We start from the raw sequence: 26,580 nt of genomic DNA on the forward strand, positions 1-26,580 counted from the left end.
ACCCTGAACACACCAACCCCACTGTGAAACATGGTGGTGGCAGCATCATTTTGTGGGGATGCTTTTGTTTAGTGGGGGCAGCTAAACTGGTCAGAGCTAATGGGAAGATCTATGGAGTCAAATACAGGGCAATCTTAGAAATAAACCTGTTAAGCCTGTCTGCAAAAGAATTTGAGACTGGGGCAGAGGTTCACCTTCCAGCAGTACAACGACCCTAAACATACAGCCAGAGCTACAATGGAATGGTTTAGATCAAAGCATATTCATGTGTTAGAATGACCCAGTCAAAGTCCAGACCTAAATCCAATTGAGAATCTGTGGCAAGACTTGCTGTTCACAGACGCTTTCCATTCAATCTGACAGAACTTGAGCTATTTTGCAAAGAAGAATGGGCAAAAATGTCACTCTCTGGATAAGCAAAGCTGGTAGAGACATCCCCAAAAAGACCTGCAGCTGTAATTGCAGCGAAAGGTGGTTCTACAAAGTATTGACTAAGGGGGGCTGAATACAAATGCACCCCCACACTTTTCACATTTATTTGTAAAAAATGTTGAAAACCATTTATCATTTTCCTTCCACATCACAATTATGTGCCACTTTGTGATGATCTATCACATAAAATCCCAATAAAATACATTTATGTTTTTAGTTGTAACATGAGAAAATGTGGAAAATTTCAAGGGGTATGAATTATTTTTCAAGGCACTGTATATGGATTGTCACCATGTTTGCCACCCCAACATTATCTATTTAAATATTCTTCGGGACCGGGCAGGAAATCAGCTAACCTTTGCACATGTATATTAAATTTATGTGCAACAGGTTATCTGTAACTCTTTGTAACTTAATTGATATAACAATGCATAGCACAGATGGTGAAAGTACCATTATGTCCATTGCTCAATAGGTTCCAATAGATTTTTCTATTATTTTTTTAGAGACATGTTTGTATTAATTTCTGTGTCTGTACTGGTGGTTGGAAGTTGGAACATCAAAGGTAGGGCGTAGATGGTTGCAACAGCCACTATTAATGCCTTCCTCCACTCCAGTCTTGTATATGATGTCCAGTATGGCAGAGGAATTGGGGTCAGGAAATGGCCTTAGTTGACCAGTCCGTGTAATGTAGCTGGCCCTCTGAGAAGCTCTTTAACAAGCCCTTCAGGCTCACTTCTCCATCTGGCCAACAGAGCACACAGGTCACGTGAAGAGACATCTGCTGTCCAGATGTGGGGCAAGATACTAGCATTTATCCAGCTGCTCCGAAACGTTCAGCCCATGGCTAATCCTATTTCTCCATCCTCGGAGCCTAGTAAATTGTTGGAGATCCGTAGCTCACATTCCTCCAGCTTGGCCAGTATTACATACTAATATTATGGATAATTCATCTTGACTCCCATAATTCAGTGGCATTTTCAAAAGGTTTTGCATGATCTTGACCATCTAGATGGTACTGTTGCGGATTATGGCTTTTTTGTTTGTTCTTTAAAAAGAAATATCATGAACAATCAGATTTTCTCCTGCCTATTTTAAATATGATATAAAAGATGAGCATGTAATCCAGTTATGTAATCAATAAATATAAAAGTGTGTGTATAGCCAAAACCTTTCCATTTTTGGGTAGAATAGTGAAGGGTTAAAGTGGAAGTAAACCCTCCTATTATTTTAAGCCAAGGAAGCTGCCATCTTGGCCTCTGTTTAATCTTTAACTGTCATGATGCTGCACATGTGATCAGTTATGACCCCAGTCATTGGATGGTTTGACCGTTTGGTTGAGAGCACAACCAATCTGACAGTTAGCATTTCCGGCATGCCGGGAATTTAATTGTTTTTTTAAACTATTAAATCAGGGGGTTTACCTACGCTTTAAAAACCCAGTCGGATAATTTTTTTGCTGATTTTGTACCGTTGGGGTCATTTCCCTTTGCTTCTTGTACCAAAGGCCCAACAGGAATTTAGAAGAAATCTACTAAGTGAGGAAACCTCTCCTCTTAGACAGTTGTCCCTAGAAGGGGTGTCCTTCTTTAGACAATTTACTCCAACCTTTCATCCTGGGGACCACCTTACAATTTTAGATTTCCTATCACTGTTTTTAGTAACAATTGTGACCATTAAAAATAGAGGGCTGACTAGCCCCTACATGGACACATGTAGCAGTAAAAACTTGTAACGAATAAAAACCCCAAAAACGTGAAAAAAAAACTCTCTGCATATGTAGAAATGCAAACATGTGTTATAATCATACAAGTGCAATGTTATATATTATATTCCATAAAGTGCTTCAATTGATGCAAATGACAATAACGGACTATATATTATAGTCCATAAAGTGCTTCAATCAGTGCAAATGACAATAACGGACTATATATTTTCAGGAGAGCAATCAATTGTTCTGTTCATCAAACAGCAAAGCAATCAGCACCACTTACCAGATTTGATGGATCTCAAATTATAGAGATAAAACAGGCACACACAGGAGGGATCACTCAGCGGAAGAAAGTATCTCCACAGGCTCTTTCCTCATATACTGGACTCTCCACTGATATGATATTCCTCACTGATAAGACAGAAAACCTTTCTCCATGTAGACTCCAAACATGGGATATTTTATAAAATGAAAATAAGAGGCTTCATGGTGCAGTACCCCACTTAAAAGATTTTATTCAAAATTCATAGGCGTTGACATCCAACAAACAGCATTAAGTATATTCAAAACAGCCGCGGCTCAAGCCAGCCAGTTGATGCGTGGTGACGTCAAGACCTATAGCTCGATGCATTTCCCCATACAAGGCATCGACTGGGAACGGAGGGATAGTCTAACCTTATCCCCCTTTATTAAAAAAAGTAGGATATACTGTAATTTTAAATACAGCAAGTGTAAAAGAAAACTCAAATCTTTATTTTATTTTATTAAAAATAGGCGAAGGGCTGACATGACTAGGTGAACACAGGGGGGAGATGTATAGAGTTAACATCTGGGATGTCAGGAGTCAGGACAGGAGATATGAGGTTACTCACCATGATTGGTGGGATTACATGTTAGAAGGAGTTCCAAAGGGCCAGTTTGAGAAAAGTTCAAGCAGTTGGAAGACAACAGACAAAAAATAAACTTCCCTTCCTCCCACCCATTATTTTTTTGCGATTGGTGTTCCTCAGAGGTTGTAGTGGCCAGGCAGTTGGGATCTTTGGAGGCAGGCTAAATTATCAGTGATATCACATACTAGGAACCTATCTAAGGTATGGCGTCCTCTGGAGAAGTTACAGTTAACGCTTGGTTAAATTGGAAGTTGGGACGTGCTGGTATCTGCAGAGAGTTTGGATTGTCCCTGAGCCAGTTTCTTGTGGCTGGGGACCTTTAGGTGGTTCTGCAGACATAAACCGTAAATAGTCTTTTCGTGTCTTCAAAGATCGGCAACTGTGGTTATTATAGTTATTGTCAGTATGTTTCTTTTGAGAGGAACATTACATTGGTTATTTGTTAATAAATGGCCGCTATGGCCAATTTTTCATCACAATCTGGTGTTGGTCTGATTTATTTTAGGTATATTAGATAACAAGGGCAATTAAGGCATAGTGGTATTAAGGGGGGGGGGGTGAATGATGACATCTGTTTTACCCTAGTCATGTAGATTCATGTGGAGCAGGACTGGAAAATGGAAGACTACAAGTCTGAGGAAGGCAGGCTTTGACGTTATGCACTTTGCCATCATTCTAATACTGCAAGTTTGCGAAGAGGCGGAGTTTACTAACCTCATCAGTGTGGTGATGATCCTTCATTGTCCAATCAGCAAGCCTTGGGCAAATTGGTGATCAACCATATGTGCAATGGAGAAAAATAAGGGTGCCACATGGAAGAGAAATGTCAAAAGGCCTGAGAAAGATAATAATTCCTTTACACAAGATAAAGGCTACAAGAATATCAGCAAAGCTTTACTTATTAGTCAGAATACTGTAGCAAAAGTGATACAAAAATTTAACAAAGATGGAACTGCAACCATCTTCACAGAGATGTCCTGGCCGTCCACTGAAGGTAAGACCTCAACAGGAGCATCTTTTGATGAGAAGGGTTGAAGAAAATCACCATGCAAGTATACTGCAGTTAGCTAAAGAATAGGGATGAGCTTCGAGTTCGAGTCGAACTCATGTTCTACTCGAACATTGCCTGTTCGCCTGTTCAGCGAACAGTGAACAATTTGGGCTGTTCGCAGCAAATTCGAAAAGCCGGAACACCCTATACAAGTCTATGGGAGAAATCTAAAGTGCTCATTATAAAGGGTAATATGCAGGTTACTGTCCTAAAAAGTGTTTGGGGACCTGGGTCCTGCCCCAGGGGACATGGATCAATGCAAAAAAAAGTTTTAAAAACTGCAGTTTTTTCAGGAGCAGTGATTTTAATAATGATTAAAGTGAAACAATAAAAGTGTAATATTCCTTTAAATTTCGTAGCTGGGGGGTATCTATAGTATGCCTGTGAAGGGGCGCATGTTTCTGGTGCTTAGAACTGTCCCTGCACAAAGTGTCATTTGTGCAGGAAAAAAAGTCTTTTAAAATCACTTGCGGCTAAATTGTCGGGTCTCCGTAATACAGAGAACACTCAATGAGTGTTCTCTGTATTAGCCGACAATTCATTCATTCATTGATTTAAAAAAAAAAAAAAAAAAAGCGTGGGGGTTCCCCTAAATTCAATTACCAGGCCCTTCAGGTCTGACATGGATATTAAGGGGAACCCCGTGTCAAATTTAAAAAAAAATTGACGTGGGGGTCCCCCCAAATATCCATACCAGACCCTTCAGGTCTGATATGGATATTAAGGGGAACCCCGCATCAAATTTTAAAAAAAATTGACGTGGGGGTCCCCCTAAAAATCCATATCAGACCCTTTATCCGAGCACGCAATCTGGCAGGCCGCAGGAAAAGAGGGGGGGATGAGAGAGCGGCCCCCCCTCCCTCCTGAACCGTACCAGGCCACATACCCTCAACATTGGGAGGATGCTTTGGGGGTCTGTGACCCCTCAAAGCACCTTGTCCCCATGTTGATAAGGACAAGGGCCTCATCCTCACAACCCTGGCCGTTGGTTGTGAGGGTCTGCGGACGGGGGGCTTATCAGAATCTGGAAGCCCCCTTTAACAAGGGGACCCCCAGATCCCGCCCCCCCCCTGTTTGAAATGGTAAGGGGGTACAAAAGTACCCCTACCATTTCACAAAGAAAGTGTCAAAATGGTTAAATAAGACAAACACACTTTTGAAAAATTCCTTTATTAAAAATGAAAAAAATAAAAAAAAGATTCCAGCGGTGCTAATCCACTCTTGCTATCCTGCGACGGGTCTCCGGGGTCCAGCGATGGATGATCATATCCAGCGACGGGGATCTCTCAGTCCAGCGCTGTCCATACATCCTTCTTCTGTCTCCACTCCGGAGACACTGCAGAGAGCCCAGCGCTGACGTTTCTTATATTAGGAGGGCGGGGCCACCCGTCACCTGACCCCGCCCCCTCTGACGCTGGTGAAGGGAGCCAGGGGTTCCCCAGTGACGTGTGGGTGACCCCGCCCCCTCTGATGTAACGGAAACCTGCGTTACATCAGAGGGGGCGGGGTCACCCACACGTCACTGGGGAACCCCTGGCTTCCCTCTCCAGCGTCAGAGGGGCGGGGTCAGGTGACGGGTGGCCCCGCCCTCCTAATATAAGAAACGTCAGCGCTGGGCTCTCTGCAGTGTCTCCGGAGTGGAGACAGAAGAAGGATGTATGGACAGCGCAGGACAGAGATACCCCGTCGCTGGATATGATCATCCATCGCTGGACCCCGGAGATCCGTCGCTGGATAGCAAGAGTGGATTAGCACCGCTGGAATCTTTTTTTTATTTTTTTCATTTTTAATAAAGGAATTTTTCAAAAGTGTGTTTGTCTTATTTAACCATTTTGACACTTTCTTTGTGAAATGGTAGGGGTACTTTTGTACCCCCTTACCATTTCAAACAGGGGGGGCGGGATCTGGGGGTCCCCTTGTTAAAGGGGGCTTCCAGATTCTGATAAGCCCCCCGCCCGCAGACCCTCACAACCAACGGCCAGGGTTGTGAGGATGAGGCCCTTGTCCTTATCAACATGGGGACAAGGTGCTTTGAGGGGTCACAGACCCCCAAAGCATCCTCCCAATGTTGAGGGTATGTGGCCTGGTACGGTTCAGGAGGGAGGGGGGGCCGCTCTCTCGCCCCCCCTCTTTTCCTGCGGCCTGCCAGGTTGCGTGCTCGGATAAAGGGTCTGATATGGATTTTTAGGGGGACCCCCACGTCAATTTTTTTTTAAAATTTGATGCGGGGTTCCCCTTAATATCCATATCAGACCTGAAGGGTCTGGTATGGATATTTGGGGGGACCCCCACGTCAATTTTTTTTTTTATTTGACACGGGGTTCCCCTTGATATCCATGTCAGACCTGAAGGGCCTGGTAATTGAATTTAGGGGAACCCCCACGCTTTTTTTTTTTTTTTTTTAATCAATGAATGAATGAATTGTCGGCTAATACAGAGAACACTCATTGAGTGTTCTGTGTATTACGGAGACCCGACAATTTAGCCGCAAGTGATTTTAAAAGACTTTTTTTCCTGCACAAATGACACTTTGTGCAGGGACAGTTCTAAGCACCAGAAACATGCGCCCCTTCACAGGCATACTATAGATACCCCCCAGCTACGAAATTTAAAGGAATATTACACTTTTATTGTTTCACTTTAATCATTATTAAAATCACTGCTCCTGAAAAAACGGCCGTTTTTAAAACTTTTTTTTGCATTGATCCATGTCCCCTGGGGCAGGACCCAGGTCCCCAAACACTTTTTAGGACAGTAACCTGCATATTACCCTTTAAAATGAGCACTTTAGATTGTGAATGAATGAATGAATGAAATACTTATATAGCGCACAATGCGAACTGAATCGCCTCTAGGCGCTGTGGCGAGCTTTGATCATCTGCTAAAAGAGGAAGGTCTTGAGTTTTTTCCTAAAAGCCAGGTGATTTTCTTCCAGGCGGATGTTGATTGGTAGAGCATTCCATAGCCGAGGCCCTTGGACAGCGAATCTCCGATCACCCTTGGATTTATACCGGGCTTTGGGCACGAGGAGGAGGTTTTTGTTGGCTGATCGAAGACTGCGGTTTGGTGTGTAATGATTTATTTTCTCCATTAGGTATTGCGGAGCTTCTCTATGCACGCATTTGTGGGTGAGGCAAAGGGTCTTGAATGTGATCCAATTTTTTACGGTTAGCCAATGTAAGCTCCTCAGTGAAGGAGAAATGGATTCCCAGGGTTTTTTCCTGTTATCAGCCTTGCCACCGTGTTTTGGATCAGTTGTAATCGCGCAAGTTGATATTGTGGTAATCCTATGTAAAGCGAGTTTGCGTAGTCCAGTCGTGAATTAATGATTGTTCCAACTACCACTGCTTTGTCATTCTTTGGGATAAAAGGGATGAGTCTGCGAAGCATTCGCAGCAGATGGTGAGATCGACTGACTACAGATCCTATTTGCGCATCCATTGACATTTGTGCGTCTAAAATAACCCCGAGACTCTTCGCTTTGGTCTTTGGGGAGATAGTCTGCCCAAAGACGGTTGGTGGAGACCAGGAGGTTTTGGTTGCGGGCTTATGATTTGGGTGTAAGATAAGAAGCTCTGTCTTTGATTGGTTCAGCTGGAGGGAGTTGGTGGTCATCCAGTCCTCTATTGATTTGAGGCAGTTTTCAAGTTGTTGTTGGTGATCTTTGTGAACGTTCGAGTCCCATAGACTTTAATAGGTTTCTAAAGTTCACACGAAGTTTAGGTCTGTTCGCAGGTTCTGGTGCGAACCGAACAGGGGGGTGTTCGGCTCATCCCTACTAAAGAAGTAGAAAGCCAAACTGGGGTGATTGTTTCTCGTGACACAATACAGCTTACACTGCAGAGGAAGGGCCTGCATGGGTGTCATCCATGAAGGAAATCTCTCCTAAAGCCCATGCACAAAAAAGCCCACCTAGATTTTGCCAGAGCCCATGCTGAAAAAGAAGAAGACTACTGGGACTCTATACTCTGGCGTGCTGAGACCAAGATACATGTTTTTGGAACTGATGGCTTCAAAACTGTATGGTGTTGCAAAGGTGGGGAGTGCAAAGAAAAATGCATGACGTCTACAGTGAAAAATGATGGTGGCAGTGTCCTTCTGTGGGGCTGCATGAGTGCTGCTGGTGCCGGAGAGCTGCATTTCATTGATGGTGTCATGAATTCACAGATGTACTGCTCTATATTGAAAGAGATGATGCTACCATCACTCTGTGTCCTTCGTCGCTGTGCACTTTTCCAACATGACAATGATCCAAAACACACATCTAAGGCCACTATTACTTTTCTGAAGAAGAACAGCATGAAAGTGATTCAGTGCCCAAGTAATCTCCTGATCTGAACCCAATCAAACACCTATGGAAAATTCTGAAGAGACAAGTTAAACATCATTCTCCATCCAGCATTCAGGCTCTTAAAGAGGTCTTTCTTGAAGAATGGAAAAAGGTAGATGTTGCAATATGTCGGCAACTTGTTCATTTCATGCCTAGAAGACTTGGTGCTGTCCTTACAAATCATGGAGGTCATGCAAAATACTAATGTGACAGGAGGCGTTTGTGCTAGAAGTGACACATTGAAAAAAAAAAAAATAATAAAAAAAAAAAAAATATATATATATATATATATATATATATATATATATACTGTATATATATAAAAAGATATTGCAGCAAGCACCATCTTGCAAAGGCTTTTATTGACCTTATTTTGGGAACAAAAAAGGTCAACAACATCTGGTAAGGAGATATCTATATATGGAGCACTTAGGGTGTACAACACATTGGTGGAGGTCATCTATCTCTAAAGGAAAAAAATTGGTCGGCATTCATTCACTGGATTGGACACTTTATTTTATTTATATATATATATATATATATATATATATATATATATATATATATATATATATTTTTTTTTTTTTTTTTTTTTCAATGTGTAATTTCTAGCACAAGTTGTGATTTTTTTAGGTGGACTACAACAACCAGCATATATTGTGGATATTTTGTTGGACTGTATTTATTTATTTTCCAGGATATGGTGTGTATATATTGTCAGTTATTGTTTCACACGGTTGACAACATTTTATATTGTTTACACACAGGACACTAATTTATGTGCAATCATATGTACATAGGGTATTCTAAACACAGGTGTAATATTAGTGTCCTAGCACTAGGCACATAATAAGCTTGCTCCATATCCAGTTGTGTTTATTTATTCCGACACGTTAGTCAATTCACTGGTTAGCAATTTATAATTTATTATACAGTGCCTCCCGTCACATTCTTTTTCAACATTGCACTAGGGTATTTCTCACCTAAGGTTTGGGAGATAGCAGCTTTTAATTTTAATTACAAAGAAATATTTTAGTTATTTTTGGCACGAGGTATTAACACACATGCAAAATACTAGATGTGGTCGTTTTTGGTTGAGTAAAACAGAAGATTTTGTAATCTAAGGTATAATATTAACCTTACTTTCATGTAATGAGCTAAACAAAATGTGTTCATTGAGATATTGATTAAAATCTTACTTTTCAAAAGGGGTGTACTAATTTATGCTGAGCATTTTATATGTTTTTACTTTTTATTGTTAACTGTTTATAAAACTCAAATATTTATACATAAGTATAAAAGTGTAAATTGTATGTATTCACAATTACAGTAATCATATAAAGAACCTGAATATGTTCCCTAAAATAAAGAACTGGGACAGCCTCTCGTGCTTTTTTTACATACAGTGCACTTTAAAAAACATTGCCAAGAAGTTCACATATACTGAAAGAGGTACAGTGAGGGAAAAAAGTTTTGATCCCTGGGTGATCTCTTATGTTTGTACACTGACAAAGAAATGATCAGTCTATAATTTTAATGGTAGGTTTATTTTAACAGTGAGAGACAGAATAACAACAAAAAAAATCCAGAAAAACACATTTCAAAAAAGTTATAAATTGATTTGCATTTTCTCCAAGTGATTAAGGTTTTGAGGCTGACGTTTGGTAACTTGAACCTTCAGCTCCCTCTACATATTTACTATGGGATTAAGGTCTGGAGACTGGCTAGGCCATGCTAGGACATCAATGTGCTTCTTCTTGAGCTACTCCTTTGTTGCCTTGGCCATGTGTTTTGGTCCATTGTCATGCTGGTATACCCATCTTCTACACATTTTCAATGCCCTGGCTGAAGGAAGGAGGTTCTCACCCAAGATTTGGCAGTACATGTCCCCGTCCATCATCACTTTGATGCAGTAAAGTTGTCCTGTCCCCTTAGCTGAAAAACACCCCTAAAGCCTAATGTTTCCACCTCCATGTTTGATGGTGGGGATGGTATTCTTAGGGGTCATAGGCAGCATTCCTCCTCCTCCAAACACAGCGAGTAGAGTTGATGCCAAAGAGCTCAATTTTGGTATCATCTGACCACAACACTTTCACCCAGCTCACCTCTAAATCATTCAGATGTTCATTAGCAGACTTCAGGCGGGCCGGTACATGTGCTTTCTTGTGCAGGGGGAGCTTGTTGGAGCTGCAGTAATTCAGTCCTTCATATCGTAGTGTTACCAATTGTATTCTTGGTAATTATGGTTCCAGCTGCTTTGAGATCATTAACAAGACTCTACTGTGTAGTTCTGGGCTGATTTCTCACCAATCTCATGATCATTGAAACTCTACGAGGTGAGATCCTGTATGGAGCCCCAGACCGAGGGAGAATGACAGTTATTTTGTGTTTCTTCCATTTTCTGAATAATCGCACCAACTGTTGTCATCCTCTCACCAAGCTGCTTGCTGATGGTTTTTTAGCCCATTCCAGCCTTGTGTAGGTCTACAATCTTGTCCCTGACATCCTTGGACAGCTCTTTGGTCTTGGCCATGGTGGAGAGATTGGAATCTGATTGATTGCTTCTGTGGATAAGTGTTCTTTATACCCGTAACAAGCTGAGATTAGGATCACTCCCTTCAAGAGACCTGTATAGAAGACACATAGGAACCATAAATCTTGCTGATTGATAGGGGATCAAATTCTTATTTCAGTCCTTAAAATATAAATCAATGTATAACTTTTTTGAAATGCGTTGTTCTGCATATTTTTGTTGTTGTTCTGCCTCTCACTGTTAAAATAAACCTACCATTAAAATTATAGACTGATAATTTCTTTGTCAGTGGTCAAATGTACAAAATCAGCAGGCGATCAAATACTTTTTTCCCTCACTGTAGTTATAACTTTAAGTCTGTGGAGGTCACCCCAAACTTATTTGAGGAGTAGAATTACACCACGGGTCCCATACTTCCGACTTTGGGGGGGGGGTGAATTGTGGGTGGTGGGGGCAAAAAATATCCAGAAATCAGTGGGAGTAAACAATGCCTGAAGCTTGGAGGTTAGTGAGAGTAAAATAATTACATAGACAGTCAATAGGAGGAAGCACCCCATCATTGGTATAAGTTGGAGGAATAGTATCAATGGTATCAATGGGAGGAATAATGCCCCATCATTGGTGTTAGTTGGGGAAACAGTGCCCCATCATTGGTGTTAGTTGGAGGAATAGTGACCTATCCTTGGTGTCAGTTGGAGGAATAGTGCCCCATAATTGGTATCAATGAATGGGATAATGCCCCATCATTAGTGTTAGTTTGAGGAATAGTGTCCCATTATTCACATCAAAGGTAGGGATAGTGCCCTGTCATTAGTGTCAGTGGCGGGAATAGTCCCTTGTAAGAGTAGGAAGCATAGTGCCCCAATGACCAGATAAAGGCAAGCAAAGGGCCACATCCTGCCCATGGGCCACATATTGGACTGGTCTAGTATACCATATAAACATTAGATGTACAGGGAAAAGGGGACTACAGTAAGGTGGTGAACACAGTAATAACTTGAACCAGAGTTCAGATATAATCTGACATCCACAAGTGCAGGGCATGAAATCTGCTTGGGGTTCATTACATTGTATAAAGTTGGATGTAGCCATTCTACATCCCATTCTGTGCAGTCGACCAGGACATAGGTATGTTTTGGTGTATAGTATACAATTTAATGAAACTATTATAAATTATCATCCTGTTCCTCTGTAGACATAGTAGGTAATAGGCTCTACCATTTGGTCTTAATAGCCAATAGAGTTTTAGTTTAGCTTAGTGTGTAGCAAGTGGGAATAGAAAGTATATATTAACCCTTTGGAGCTTTAACATTCCTGTTAGTAGGTATTCAGTATTCAGAGATGAGTTTATCCTGGTCCCTTGGGCCTCCAAACCATGGTGCAGTTATAGGAATTGCACAGAATATTTTCTAACATGGCTGAGCTAATTTTAAGCCTCAGACAAAGAAGGAAAGTGTTAGAACCAGTGTCAGGTTTTTACTGATGCTTGTGACCTTGTGGGGAGCTGACTCTTTCCCTACTTTATTGAAGCTAAAAAAAGCATTGCATTTTATTACAGTTTAAGACCAATAAAACCAAGGCTGTTCATTATTTAAAATTAGTGTGAGTGTTATCCTTACAGCCACTAGACTTTCACATTTAGCTTTACAGTGGATGTAAAGGCACAATGCTTTTTTACCTTCTTGCATTCTATGCAGGAAGGTAAAAAAACTTTTTGTGTGCAGCAGCCAATGGCCAATGGCCAATGGCTCTGGCTGCTGTCAATCTCAGCCACTGAGCCAATCAAGAGGCCGAGGGGGTGGGGCCAAGCCGCAGCTCCGTGAGTGAATGGACACACAGAGCCATGGCTCAGGAGCTTGCCTGCTTGGGTGCCCCCACAGTAAGCTGCTTGCAGGAGGGAGGAGTCAGGAGTGCGGGCGTGGAGAAAATGGGCTGCTCTGTGCAAAATCACTGCACAGAATAGGTAAGTATAACATGTTTGTTATTAAAAATGTTGCCTCTGGTATGATATAACTACGTATACTCATCAGAGATGGGTGGGAAGGGCAGTTGGTGGTGCCCCCCCCCCCATTCTCCACTCCACTCCTTATCTTTTGTTTGCTTCCTCCCTCTCCCCTCTTCTATTTCTCCCTCCCCGTCCCCTTTTTTTATTTTACCGTAGTTTGGCTCTGGTGGATGTGGATGAAAGCATAGGATAGGAATGACCCAAGATAGCTGCCTACTATTTTCATGTTCTTTATTGCCATAGACCAACTTTCCCATAAATTACCGATATGCTCCTTACGTTCATATGGTGGCCATTAACTGGTTATCTCAGGAAATGCTTTCATTAGTATGGGTCAATATTATTAATGCTTGTATAGCTTGTTATATTTTCTTTAGGGTGTCGTCCTAGGCTGGTACCCATCACCTACCTCTTGGTAGGCTCTGTTAATTTGTTGACTTATTTCATGGTTTGTTGTCTTCCATTTACATGATGGCATAATGTATTTGGAAGTTATTTGTTGTATTTCTCCTAAAATTTTATAAAATGTTTTTTATAAACAAAAAACATGGCTTTAATATCACTTTAAGCTTTTAAGGTTCTGTCAAGGATAATTTAGTAGGCATACTTGTAGTTGACAGCCAGTGTCTTGAGGTGCTTGAATATCCAGGCTAATTACCTCAAATCACATGTCACGTGAACAGTCCTAAACGGCTCTGCCTAGTCGCATGTTGCCTTCACTTCATGTGCCACCCATTCGGTTCCATTTTGTGTTTATTGGCCCTTGATGCAATTTTTGAACACATTTGACTTAAGACAGGAAAAAAAAGTATCCACTGAATAGAGCTCCTACATATTAGAATACCTCAACAATGGGACTTTATAGGCAATATTAATTAACCAAAAAATAATTATCTTTCCATAGATATAAAAAAATATTTATTAATACAAAATCATAAAAGCATTATAATAGTAATTGCACAAAAACATTCTATATGGTACAATGTGTGAGTTGTAAAACAACAAAGAGCGGCTTATTCCAACGCGTTTCGAATGATGCATAAAATGTTCTTCTTCAGGGAAGACACTCTCTGAAAACATAAATATCAAAAAATATATTTAGAAAAATATCATTTAAATAATGTATATATACAAAAATACAAAAGTGTTTATGCTGAATTACTCACATCTCAATTTTTTTGAGATGTGAGTAATTCAGCATAAACACTTTTGTATTTATAATTTCATAATTATTTTTTGGTTAATTAATATTACCTATAAAGTCCCATTGTTGAGGTATTCTAATACATCGGTATATCGAGGGATGATGGCAATGGCATGCTGTTCCATATGAGTCTATGTAATTTCTGAATGGAGCTCCTTGCCATGCTATTTTTAATGCTATTCATTTTCTGGACCTAAGTAGGAAAACAAGCTAGCGCAGGCTCTCTCAACCTTCTTAACATAGAAGAACCCTTGAAATAACTGACTGGTCTTAGGGAACCCCTGCTAATATATAATCTATCCACAGGTAATGGTACATTAGTGTGATGGGCAATGGGAAGAATTCTCTTTAAATTTGTAGTCAGTGGAAAAATACCTTCATTACTGATCGCTAAAAAGATCATGGTGATAGATTATCTGAGAGGCAGAAATAGATCATTGCTCAAAGAAACCCTAGAAACCTTTGGAGAAACCCTAGAGTTTCATTGAAACCCGGTTGGGAAACATTGGGCTAAAGAGTATGTTCATCAGTTCTAATTCCACCCTCTCTAGTTCTCAGAGAGGGAGGTTGCACAGAATTTTGTGTAATGAGATGTTATAGTCAATCCCAGAAGCTCTGTAAAAACCAGGACAGGACCATTAGTAAGTTGATGCCTAAAGGCACAAAAGGCAAAGGATGGTTTTTCGCTGTACAGTTATTGCCTCCACATTTTCCCCACCATCAGCAGAGTACAGTCATCTCCTTTAAGTTTATTTACACAATCACAATATTCCAAGCTGTGTAAAGACCAGTAAAACAAGAAAACATTCTCTGTAAAGAAGGTGATCATAGCAGAGGGTATTTTCTTCTGGGCGCCAAAGGTTGTGTGCCTACAGGCTCCAGTAACGAAAATCCAGCCCTGGTAAAAACCCTGATGAATTTGGCTGCCAGAAACTACATAATATTCAAAATAAAGAGACATTAAGTGGACTTTCTAGTTTAAACTCAGTTTTAGTGTTTCTTGTATACGGGGCCTAAAATGGCAAGGGCTGGTTTAATGAATAGAAAACAACTTCACTATATGTTCATAGAAATCTCTGCCCCCACCTCCTTCTCAGAAACCTGGCAACTTTCCCAAAAGAATTGTCGTCACTTTTCCAGTACGTGTTTTCACTTAGGAATACTGTTTAATAGCTCTTCTTATTAAAGTTTCCTCATGCTATTATTAAAAAGAATTGCACTGGGATTGTTAACTGCGTTTCCACAGCAATTTTCAAAAACTTTGTCTTGAGCAACAACGATTTTGGCTCCGTACTAAAATAAAGAGTGCAAATTTTGAAATGTATGTTGTGGTACAATGACATGAATTTGGAACATTTTCATCGGTGTTTTCTTTGCTTGTGCACATTTTGGCAAATTAACACGTTTAAATCCACATACTTTTTCATTTTTTATGATGTGCATTTACTGTGCTGTGGTTGAAGGAGAGCTGTAGGCAAAGCATGAAATTCAGAAATTAAAAAAAAAAAAGAAAAAAAAAAAAAGCAGTCAGAATAGATATTAGAAAAAAAAATAGATATTTTTCAGAACTCTGCTAGCAATTTGCAAACTTTATGATCCACCCAAGATGGGCAATCTTTGTATCAGTTAGGACTTTGTATTTGCCAAGTTAACATTGGTTCCTATGCATCATCTTCAGTAGATGGTATAGGTTATATTGACAGTGTTGCCAACCGTCTGTATTTTTTCTGGCAGCCAGTAAATGCTGGTGACAGGAAAAGGTTGGCAATAAAAAAATATGGCTGTGATGCTTGGCTCGGAACTGCTCATGTTGGCCGAGACCATTGAAGTGCCTGCTACAGTGTGTTTGGACAGCGCCAGCGGGGGACGGGTCTGGAGGAATCGGTGCCTGAGCATGTTGTGTGATGTCATAGTGCAAGGGAGCCGAATGGAGTGGCCGGAGTCTCATGTGCGGGTCTGTGGGACGGGAGCAAGGCAAGCTGGGAGCGGGATTGTCAAGGCTTTTTGTACTGGAGCTGCTGCACACTGCTGTCAGTGTCACTGGGAAACTCAATTTCATGTGTGTCAGCCGCCCAATCTAATTTCTTTCCCTCTTGAGTCCTGTCCCTGAGCTACTTACTTACTATGTTGAAAATAAAATAAGACATATGATTTTTGTCTTAATATCTTCCTTAATCACGTTGCTAATTGCATATTGTACTTGTTTGTAGCCTAAATACTGAAAATTACACTTAAAACTGTAATTTTGTAACTTTTGGAAATACCAGTAAAAAGCGTGGCTGTGCCAGTAAATTTTGGGTGTCGTGTTAGTAAATTTCAATCTGGTAGGTTGGCAATACTGTATATGGAGTGCTATTACAAGTGTTTTTAATCATAATTTGAAGGATACAATGTTTTTTTCTCCTGATATATGTACTCTGCCCGTGCTGATTGTTCCTTATCCCATACATTTCTGATTTTATACTTCAAAAGAATTTGGCATCCGAAATTTTCATGCATGTCTAAGTGATTTTTCAGATGATGTTCTCAAGCCTAGGTCAGCTGTTATGGTCATTCATACAAAAGCTACTTTACGTCATAATCTCTGCATATGCTAGCATCTATCCCAGGCCTATGGTTTTCATAAGTGGTTGTAAACCCTTCCATATACCCAGTGAAGTGACTGGCATCGGGTGATACACAGAGGTTAAACATATCCTCCTACATAAGTTGTACCTGTTTATCTGCAGCATTCTCTTCTCCATCATTCACACAGCACATAGGAACAGAGCTGAGACTGTCAAACAAGCTGTGTGCTGGAGGTCCCTCCTCTGTCACCTTTTTTCTCTTTGTGTCAGGAAAACTTGTCAGAAGTGAATTTTGCTGATAGCAGAGGAATGAAGTAGCAGACAGAAATGACACTTAGTGCTCTTAATTGAGACAAGTACATACTATAGAGCAGTGGTCATCAACCCTGTCCTCAGGGCCCACTAACAGGCCAGGTTTTCTGTATTACCTTGGGGAGATGCAGACTAGAATACTGCAATCACTGAGCAGCAAATGATATCACCTGTGATCAGGGCCGTCTTTAATTTTGATTGGGCCCTGGGCAAACATTTTCTTGGGGCCCCCCCCTCCATTCTGAGACATACAAAAAATAGCAGGTAGACTCAAAATCAGTTTACTGCAGCAGATCATTGTTTGCCAGAGGTTACAGCCTATCCTTACTGCTCGCTGGCTGGTTGCTAGAGGTTACAACACATAATTTCTGCTTGCCGATTGGTTGCTAAAGGTTAATGCACATCATTACCACTTACTGATTGGCTGCTAGAGATTAAAGCAGATCACTACTGTTCGCTGATTGGTTGCTACAGGTTAATGCACATCATTACCTCTCACTGAGCAGTGGAGCAATCCTAAATAATTGAGCAAGTAAAGGGGCACATTAATACACATACTACAGGAGAGTGTCAAAGAGTGCAGACATACTACAGGAGAGTGTCAGAGAGTGCAGACATACTACAGGAGAGGTTCAGAGACTGCCGACATACTGCAGGAGACAATCAGAGACTGCGGACATACTGCAGGAGACAATCAGAGACTGCGGAAATACTGCAGGATACAATCAGAGACTGCGGACATACTGCAGGATACAATCAGAGACTGCGGACATACTGCAGGAGACAATCAAAGACTGCAGACATACTGCAGGAGACAATCAGAGACTGCGGACATACTGCAGGAGACAATCAGAGACTGCGGACATACTGCAGGAGACAATCAAAGACTGCGGACATACTGCAGGAGACAATCAGAGACTGCGGACATACTGCAGGAGACAATCAGAGACTGCGGACATACTACAGAAGACAATCAAAGACTGCGGACATGCTACAGGTGATGGTCAGCGAACTTTCAGAAACCCAGCTTCAGCTTGACTGTTGAATAACACAGCTCAGGAATAAGACAGCTTAAGCAGTCAGGCATTTTATGGGTGCAAGGACATACCTGGGCAACCAAACTCACTACATACATTTAGAGGTATGTGGACGGGCTTCCATTCTCTGATCTCACTACAACAGCCGGGAGCTCCACTGATGCTTTGTAGGGGGGCCCCGTTACCCGTGAAGGTTTTGCAGAGTGCACAGAGGACACGGCAGGCTGTATTCTCGCGCTAGCCAGCTGAGAGGGGGCGGGGCCGGGAGCTCCACTGACGCTCTGACCCCGCCCCCGTGCAGCCTGTATGCTGGGAACAGAGCGGCTGTAGTGAGAGCCAGTGATCGGAGTGGGAGCGTCAGTGGAGCTCCCGGCCCCGCCCCTTCTATACTGGCTGGGGAATACAGAGGTCCGGGGGCAGGGCCAGGAGCTCCACTGACGCTCCCACTCCGATCACTGGCTCTCACTACAGCCGCTCTGTTCCGAGCATACAGACTGCACGGGGCGGGGTCAGAGCGTGAGTGGAGCTCCCGGCCCTGCCCCCTCTCAGCTGGCTAGCACGGGAATACAGCCTCCCGTCACGTGTCCTCTGCGCACTCTGCAAAACCTTCATTGGGGCCCCAATTCGCTGGTAGCAATGCGGGCCCCCCTACAAACATTGGGCCCAGGGCAGGTTCCCCGTTTGCCCTGCACTAAAGATGGACCTGCCTGTGATGTATTTCAGTTATCTTGCAAACTGGCCTGTTGGTGGGTCCTGAGGACAGGGTTGATGACCACTGCTATAGAGGGATATGCTTTGTTCATATTTCATGTCTAAAGTTTACAGCTACTTTAAAGCTGAACTACAGCCTTCCCTTCAGTCTTTCATGACTGGTGTATTGCAGACTTACCGGCTGCCTTGGCCACTCACTCCCAACCCCACCAACCTACAAATAAATCAAAACACCAGACTTTATGGGTTTTAAATGGCCATAGCAGCCTTTTATTAAACATATTGCAAAACATCAACCATACTGTATCATTCAAAACGAACTGGCTCTTAAAGCAGGTATTTTGGGGGCGAGCATGGTCTACAACATCTGCTGTATCAGGCTACCATTTCCATACCACGGATCACAGCCGTGAATACCCCGGTTTGAGGACAATTTTGCAAAACCTTACCAACCTGATACAGCCCCAATACTAAATCCTGCATAATGACGTCACTTAATTTGGGAAGGTACCCATACCAAAGATGAGCCCCTCCCACCATACTCCACATAACCGTTTGACCATGCCCACCTTCAAAAACCCTGAGACCCCTGCCACCGATGCCACAAGTGTGAAACCTCACACTTGCGCAGCCGGCCAAACACTCAATGCCCTCTGAATCCCATCTTGCAGGCCCAAGCACCACATATCTATCCCAGTTGCGTTCAAATGAACACCGTCTCCTCGCAGGTAGAGCCAGTTGTCACCCTCTAATTCCGTATGGCGCACAGCAAGGCCACCATTCCGGACAAAAAATCGTGCCACCTCCTTGTTCAACTTAATCCTTGCTTTATTTAGCTTCTCCACCGAACGAGCGAGACGCCAGGAGGCTCTGCCCACAATATCTGACCAGACAAGGAGAAATCTGGGAAAAAGGAACGTAAACGTAAAAAATCTAACTTAATATCCCTAATTAACTCCCTAGCAGAATGAAGCCCCAGATCGTTGCCCCCAAGCGTGTACTAAAATATCCGGAGGTCTATCCAATCTAGCATATCTGTGTACTTCAGGCAATACCCGTGACCAGACCATGCACGGGACTCCGATCCACCTTACTCTCGCCAAGCTCCTTGGGAAGCCTAATTGGCGGCCGTTCGGACAAACCGCAGCCCATTTTGCACACCAAAAAACATAGGAGTGTCCGATAATCCACACCAAACATTCTCTATCTGAAAAACATTAAATACAAGAATAGCATAACAAAAAAGTCCCAACAAACACATGAAGACACACAAACCGCCAGAAACATTGTCACAACCAACATACACTGGGGTATGACAAAATACAAAGACACATCACAGGAGATGCGGACGAACATATAATCTGAAACGCCGGGATTGACCAATGACCAATCTGCTGTAAGATTTGATCGTCTAAACCCCACCTAGCAGCCTCAGTGGCTGCCCCAATGCGAAATGAATGGGAAGCATAAGCCCCCAGATAAAAACCACCCGCCCGCAAACATTTCCGAAAGACTGATACAAACTGGAAAGAAGACAATGCCGAACCATCAGCGTGCGTCAACAACGGCCCCGGCCCTGCCTTCTGAACCCCTAACCAATGAAGCACGGCTGCAACCGGGCAGGCCGGAGAATCAAGAACACGGCCAAGCACCACCGTGGCCCTCCGGCCCAACTGGTCTGTTTTTGATTTCCTAACGTACAAGTACAACTTGTCCCCTCACACTGCGACTTCAGACACCCCCAGACCTCTCCCAACTTTAGTCGAAGGGCTTACCAATTCCCCATTCCTCAGAGCCCCGAAAAAAGCCAAAACATAGGCTGTTTTGAAAAGAACCGCTTCAAAAGCTGTCAAACAGACTACTGGCAACTTATCCAATAGTACCCCAAGCATCCCGAAAGACACCGGCCATCTGGAACGGGCACCCGTCGCCCTTTTCGGTAACCCCTCAATGCTTTTCTAACCAGAAAAGATTTTGTGACGTCCCCCAACCCTGAGAGCTGGAAAGGGAACGCCAAACCTGCCATCTTCTTATTCAAGGATGAGATTGAAACCCCCTCCTCAAAGTTTTTTCCAATAAAATACAACAATGCATGTAACCTGTCCTCCTTATGAAAACACCCACCCACCAAACTTATCAGCCTATGCCATTCCTCCCAGACCCGTTCATAAGCTGTTCATGTACTGGAGCAAACTGACCTCCGAATCAAACCTTCTATGGTGGCAAAACAACCTCCCACAAATAATCCGGGCATGGAATTCCGAGCTCCTCCGCTTCCGGTGCCAACTGACGGAATTTCTCCCACTGTAGACGAGAAAGGGCATCCGCCACTGTGTTATTTACCCCGGGCAAATGTACAGCAAACACAAAAGCATTTAAACTCAAACACTGCAAAACCAAACGCTTAAGCAAACACACGACTGGCAGAGAGGAAGAACTAACAGAGTTAATCGCTTGCACGATACTTAAATTGTCACAGTGAAACCGCACACGCTTATTTTGAAATTCTGTCCCCAAATTTCCACCGCCAAAACTATTGGAAAAAGTTCTTATGTTTTCTCATGTTTTCTTACGTATTCCCATGTTTCTTATGTATTCCCATGTTTCTTACGTTTTCCCATGTTTCTTACGTTTTCCCATGTTTTCTTACGTATTCCCACGTTTCTTATGTTTTCTCATGTTTTCTTACGTATTCCCATGTTTCTTACGTTTTCCCATGTTTCTTACGTATTCCCACGTTTCTTACGTTTTCCCATGTTTGTTACATTTTCACATGTTTTCTTACGTTTTCCCATGTTTTCTTACATTTTATGTCATATGCCTTTCATGTCCTTGCCCTTCATTTGCTGCATTTTCATTAGTTGGTGCTTACATTCAGGATCTGTCATGTCTACAGGTCCATACGGGCTGAGGTTTTCATTGGGAATTGATTGTCGTCCCACAATCTTCTCGCCTGTAGTCCATACATCATACGTTCACGTTCACCGTTACACCTTTACTACTACCCACCACGGTCTGTGGGTTCCTTAGCCCTGAGTGTTCGATTTTAATTTCCTGTCTGGGCACTGCAGGTTGCTCGGGCTCATTTCTGCATACACTAGGGTGGTGTTGTCATTAGGTTTGCATTCATGCGCTGTTGGTCCTGTCATTTCGGCACCCATATTCTTATACTTGTCAGGGGGTTGTTATGTCACAGGCAGGTTGTCTTATGTTTTCTGGTTGGTTCACACAGCTGGGTTGTCCATGTTCTTCCACCATGGGTTACCCATCACGCCTAAGGGTTAACAGATTGAGGTGATCATTTTTTAATTGGCTTTTTCGGTGGCAAGTCTCCTCATCTGTTCTTTCACCTCTCACATTTTGTTCTATTTCACTTTTCTCATGAGGTTAGTTTTTATGCAGGTAAGTTTCTCATGCAATGTTACATTTCTTATGCAATGTTACGTTTCTCATGCAATGTTACGTTTCTCGTGCAATGTTGCGTTTCTTGTGCAATGTTATGCTTCTCGTGCAATGTTTTCTTTTCTCGTGCAATGTTTTCGTTTCTCATGCAATGTTACGTTTCTCACGCAGTTTTTTGTTTCTCTCGTTTTCCAGGTTTTCTCTCGTTTTCCAGGTGTTCTCTCGGTTGTCCAGGTGTTCTCTCGGTTGTCCAGGTTTTCTCTCGGGCCCCCTGGTTTTTCTCTTGGGCCCCCTGGTTTTTCTCTCGTGTCCCCAGGTTTTTCTCTCGTGTCCCCAGGTTTTCTCTCATGGTTTCATCTATTCACGTTCTCGCGCAACCTGCGTTTCTTGTGCAGGTGGTGTGTTCTTGCAGCCTCGGTTTTATGCTGCTCACGTTTGTATCAGCTCGCGCTACTCATGTTTCCCGTTCAGTCATGTTTCCTTCTCGCAGGGTACATTCTTTTCACAGGTTTCTTTGGTCTGCTCACATTTTTTGTGCAAATTGTGTTCCTGACCAGTGGGGTGTCGTTCCTCACTACCTTTTATTTCCTAGCTGCGTCCAGCCAGGAGTTGCGCATGGTATGAGATGATTGGTAAGTCACCCTTTGGCAGCTTCTACTGGCTCAGGAGCTTTAGTGGATCTCAGAACTCTCTCGGGGCCTAGGCTTTTATCAGTAGGCTCAGGTCTTGGAAGCAGGTGACGTCATCACATTTTCTTTTTAGTTCCAATTTGTTTTGATGGATTGGTTTTCCTTTTGGCGGACGCAGCAGCCTTGATCGTTAGGTTTTGTTTGTATACCAGGAAGGATTATGACATTGCTTGGCATGTTTTTTCAGGCTTCCGGTCTACGTTCCAGTCCTGATGGTTAATATCCAGTTCCTATTTGTTTTTGTTTTTTGCCTCTTCCAGCTTGTATTGGCGCACAGCACTTTCAGGACGTGACGGTTTGGATGACCTGTCAGGTTCTTTTATTTTCTGTACTTTCGATTGAAGCCGTCCTCAGGGTTCCAGCAGAGTGGACCCCCTGCTGTGCTCAGCTGACTTTTCATTGTGAGTCTTATTTTCGTGACGTATCTGACATGCCCACAGGTCTCCTTTTGCGTTGCTTACCAGCTTGGGACTCAAGGCAGTGCTATAGCTGGCTTTTGTGGTTCCTAAGGCCAGAAGAGTGGGCTTCTGGCCCAGGGTCTTGCTTACTTTAGCCAATCAATTGGTTGGCACCCCAGCCTTTTCGATCACAGCTGCATGTTTGCAAAGACACAGCATTCGGGGGCGGCACTGTTATCAGGTTCTTGGAGACTGGCAAGGTGTGGTGCTCGGGGTTGGTTATACCGGCTTGTTAGTGTTACTATGTCAAACCCTGGGATGGTCCTCTTCTGCCTTTTCCTAGCGCTCCCCTTTCTGCAGTGAAGTATATACTTCATTGCCGCCACCCCAGGTTAGACGTTAAATCATTGTGTAAGCTGGTTGTTAAGCTTTCATCCTACTGTGTTATGTTTGCCCTCTTTTAGGCATACTGACCACGTGACTCCGGCACACTTCAGGTCTATGTTCTTTGTTGCTCTTTGTTCCTTTCCATACTATGCACAGATTGACTCTGAGTACAAGTGTACGGCTGACCGCAGGTCAGCCTGTGTTTGTGGGAGGAGTCAGGCTGCATAAAGCCTGCCCTCCTCTGCCTCCTCCTCTCATTGGTCGCTGGCTCTCGTGTCCCACCCACCCATTCCCTTTTTCTTTCCATTTCTTTTATTATATTTCACACTTGGGTATGCCCCCTTTTAGGCATACTGACCACGTGACCCCAGCACACTTCAGGTCTATGTTCTTTGTTGCTCTTTGTTCCATTCCATACTATCCACAGATTGACTCCGAGTACAATCCCTCCACGTCTGCCATGCTAAAAGCAGCCTGCCACTAACCTGTACAGCAAAAACTGCTCCTAAAGCTCCTGCACTGAAAATTCTCCTTCACTTTCTGTCTCCAACTGACCATATCCTGCTTCCCCACTGCCTACACCCTCCTTGACTCCACCCTGGCTTGACCTACTCCCCCTACCACGCCTTACTCTAAGCCAATGCCTGCGAACCTCCCTGTTTCATATATTTTTTTTAAAATCTGCCCAGCTACAGCCTACCCTGCCCCCCGAGTCATGCAGGCCCTCCACTATTATGCTGCGCATCTCCATTACAGGCCTGATACTCAGTTGTAAAGACTCATCTCCAGTACAAAAATAGCTCACTCTGATTTCACTGCACGCTGTGAGCTTCTTGCAATAAAATCTTTAGCAATTTGGAAAGAACTTGTCTCATTTCCTTTCTAGCCTGACTGTCCCTGGCCCACCCTTTTCACTCATTGGATTTCAGATCTGTCTGCATTGCATAGAAAAACACAGATAACAAGTGATGATATTACTGGGTCTAAAATAAGGTATGCCTTTAAAATATAAAGTTTTATCATTAGAAAACCATTAGCAAATCAGTTCTTTCATATCAGAAGTCAGACATGAACCCAATTATACCTCTTTTTGGGGAACCATGGAGAGGATAATCTTGATTAGAGTGGGTAAGGCCTTGTATTATATTTCTATAGTTGGTAGATGTGAGTTGTTGGACACAGAGCTTAAAGCTGAACTCCAAGCACAAAAACTTTAATTTAAGTATACTTATCAGCCAAAAATGATATAAATCCACTTTATATGCCCCAAATGCCTTTGCAAACCCAAATATTACCATGCAGAACTGGCAGTGACATCATGCTGTACATGTACTGTGCAGGGAGCAGAGCTATGGGAGGGGCCCAGCAGGCTCCACCTGCTACACGCTGCCTGAAGAAAACTACGGGAGGAACAGAGGCAAGCCTGGTCTTTATTACAAAAAGCTCCTGCACATAGATGAAGCTTCACATTGGATTACTACACAGATCTGAAAGAAATACACAAAGCCAGTGGCATTGCTAGGGGGTGGCTCCTGGGGCTATAGCCCCGAGTCTCTGTGGGCATCCCCAACCCCTAGCCCACAGCCTCTCTGCACCTGAGCTGCACGACAGAGCCGGAGGGCCAACGGGCAGCACGGGAGAGCTGGAGAGCGGACGGGCAGCATGAAAGAGCTGGAGAACAGGCGGGCAGCATGACAGAGATGAAGAGCCAGCTGGCAGGCAGAACGGAAAAGCCTGAGAGTGGGCAAGAGAGCAGAGAGATGACATCATCTGTCACTGCCCACCCTGCATCATCACTGTTATATGGTTTTATAGGACATCATAGGTAATCGCATCATTAAAAATAAATAATAAAAACAATTAATTAATGATGTGATTACCTATGATGTCCTATATAATAACGATATGGTCAGTACATATTGATGTTACTGTTAAATATTTTGTTACTATGAACAATTTTCCTTGATTGTCAATTTATTATATACTTTTCTGTTAGTTTGACTATTCCGCTGGCTCCTTGTCCACAGTTACTCCTTCCGTAGCCCCACCATCATGGATGGAGGAGTTGCCTGTATTATTTGATCATGGTGTCGGTTACATGCTGGTGGAGGATCTGCAGCAATTTGAATGCTCCGATGTTGGTTTCCAAGTTGAGGAAGGGAGTAACGTGAGCCTAGAGAGAGGGGGTGCCAATGATGTACAAGAAACTAGCCGAGAGAACAGAGAGGAAAGTGAGGAGGCACAACTCCAACAAGGCAGGATGTCCTCCAGAGGCCGGCTTAAGGGTAGCCACCCTATTGCATCTCATCACAGAGCTCCACAGTTGCATAGCACTGCTGACTCCCCACTGACTTCCAAAAGTTCATTGGTGTGGGCCTTTTTCAGCACAAGTGTAGCAAACCACCGTGTTGCTGTTTTTAATCTCTGTCTGAAGTAGATCAAGCACGGCCAGAACCGCATGCTTGACAAAACATGTGACGACCTGCCATGCAGTCCGTTGGCAACAGCACCTTAAAGACTCACATCCTTTAAAAATGCAGACACTTCCTTGCTCCTCATCTGGGATCTCTACCCCTACTATACTGCAAGTCTGCTCAAAAACCTCCACTGAGAGGAATGATTATATAGCAATGGGTGCCACAGGTACTTGCACCCAATCTGCTAGCAGTACAACGCCTGTTGATTTCACCAGGAAAATTTTGCTATCCCAGTTGCTGTACCATAAAAAAAAATACTGTCCCAGCCATCCACATGCTTCGGCCTCATTGGGCAGGGTATAAAAGAGAGGTAGGGTTTGCGCTATGGAGACAAAAGATATTAGGATAAAAAGGCCAAAAATTAGTTAAATCGCATAAAATCGCTTAAAGTTAGTTAAGTCGCTTATAAGGGAGGGAGGCTGCCACTACCAAAAAATCCCAGCC

The sequence above is a fragment of the Lithobates pipiens genome, unplaced genomic scaffold, assembly GCF_037356315.1.
Source record: "Lithobates pipiens isolate NorthernLeopardFrog02 unplaced genomic scaffold, aLitPip1_a1.2 Scaffold_27, whole genome shotgun sequence".
NCBI lineage: Eukaryota > Metazoa > Chordata > Amphibia > Anura > Ranidae > Lithobates > Lithobates pipiens.